Genomic DNA, 2,301 nt, shown 5'->3' with positions numbered 1-2,301 from the left:
CCCTCCATCAACATGTCCAGTGATGAGCCAGGAGGAACATTTTAACACTTCATGTTATTTGTAGATTAGTCTCATAACACTTTTATGCCATAACAGCCCTATTAACATGTATTCCCTATGGGCATTTTGAACTTCCATTGATGTGCACTAGATATAAGCTTAACGTGATTGATTTTGACATAAACACATAAATCCACACTTTTATTTTGAAATGAGCTCTTCCTCGCATTGGCCAACATTACCCAGGGCAGTAAGGGGATATTATACACTAACACCATAATCTGCTAATTAACTTCACCATGCCCAAGGAAGAGCAATAGTTGTAAGCAATAATGTAGATCATTAAATTTTCAGTCTTTAGATTTGCGCTCTCCCCTCACTCAGCTACTTTAGCAGCATTAGAAATGCCAGAAAGCTCATTTTTCATGCAGTAATACAGATGTAATTAGAGAGATAATTGGTAACTTCCCATCAGATTCAAAACACATGCTTGTACTGTTAAAGGATCTCAAATGAAAACATTTAACCCTCATAAAAAAGGCATATTTAATGTGTAATTTGATTTGCCTTCATTTAATTTACGTGTTAATAGTCTCGTCATTTTGTCATTAGATGCTTTCATTGATTTTTTTCTATTTACCTGTCTGCCTTTGCCCCATTTACACTGTTCATATCATTCAGTATCTTGTTGCCTGTCAGTCCTTGACATTTATTGCAATTTAGCGACTGATAATTACCGACAAATACATTCAGATGAAATGTTCGAGGCGCTGCTGCATATTTAGCTAAAGCAGGTGAAATAAAAAGGGGGTTTCCATTTGCAGCGTTTACGGCTGGTGTCTGACCAAACCTGCCCGGGTCTGGTTATAATGAATGCCACCCTGGGCCCCAGCAGGTCCTCCACTGCTGCATGGGTCCAGGGATAATTTGAATTGGAGCATGTGCCATTGCAATCTGCCCATCCCCCTCTTCAATCCCTGCCAACTGCCACACTGGTGTTCACAAACACTGCTGCCCATCTGCGGGGCAAAACACTGGCCAGGGCCCCAGTTACTCCTTTAGCTGCATTCAGAAAAATATATACTCACTTTTGTCGGCGAATAGCACAAAGTCAAAGTTTTTTTTACCCCCTTCTCCCTTACTTCAAAGTTGTAAACTGCATATTTAACTCGCAGAGTGAATGAGAACAGATTTCGTAGATTGCTACTACACAATAAAACCAGCATTAAATATTTTAAAAACGCCTTGGGCTCACCAGCTTACAAAACAGAGAGCATGCTCTTATAAAGAGTTAATTAAATGCACAGATTGTATGTTTGTTTTTCCACCTCTCGCGTTCATCCAGCCAAGCAAAAGTTTACCGAGAAAAGTGAGGAAAGTACATCCAGAAAAGTAGTTTCCTTATTGTGGCAGCCATTCTCATTACTTGATCATGGCTCCCTCTTTTTGTGTTTGTGTTTTGCCATCTGTCATCTTGAGAGGCAAATGAACCAGCTGCCATGGAGTGTGATCTTGCCCAATCAGAAATGTGGTCCTTTTCAAAGCGCATCTGTGTGAAACCTTAAAAAATGCTGATGAAAAAAAAAAAGTGTCTCAAAGTTGTTAATAACATTTTGGCTGGAGAATGTTTTCACCTAGACGCCCCCGATTAGCATAAATGCATAAACTACGCCTCATTAGAGGAAACAGAGCTGTTGCGCAGGGAGTGTAAAAACCGGATTCAGAGAAAATAAAAGAAAATATGATGTAACAGGTTGTTCTAGGGGAACAAATAATGTTATTCTCGATCACACTTCTTTTGTTAAACAGATGAGCGTTGAATTGTTTTCTACAAAACACTTGAGACACTGCCCAACACTTCTGCTGGCCCACAGTCAGTGGGAGGGAAAGGGATAGGGATAGAGGGGGCCTCCCTCTGATCCCCGTCTCCAACCCCCAGCGACAGCACAGCTGGTTACGAAGGATCAGCCTAATTTTCAGGTCTCACTAATGATCGCCAAGAAGAGCAACCACTAATCCCTTAACTGGGAAAAATGATCTCCTGTAGCCCTGCAGTGCAGCTCCACACCCCGAGAGTCCAGTTAGGCATGAGTGGGGATGACTGAGCGGAGCCAGGACACCAGGCTGGTCCTGGTCTCCCCCTCCCTCTCCTCCCACACACCCCCACCAGTCTCCTCCATAATGGAGAGTGTTGAGCTGTCCAAAAGTGATTAGCATGAGAGAGCCTCTGGCTGATTAAATAATGAGGAAACGCTCTGTGTTTTAACATCATTTCTGCATTTTGCTTTTCTGTGCTTTTAA

The sequence above is a fragment of the Semicossyphus pulcher genome, unplaced genomic scaffold, assembly GCF_022749685.1.
Source record: "Semicossyphus pulcher isolate SPU_LCO1_2020_fin unplaced genomic scaffold, fSemPul1.0.p SCAF_16, whole genome shotgun sequence".
NCBI lineage: Eukaryota > Metazoa > Chordata > Actinopteri > Labriformes > Labridae > Semicossyphus > Semicossyphus pulcher.
This window is presented reverse-complemented; position numbering follows the sequence as displayed.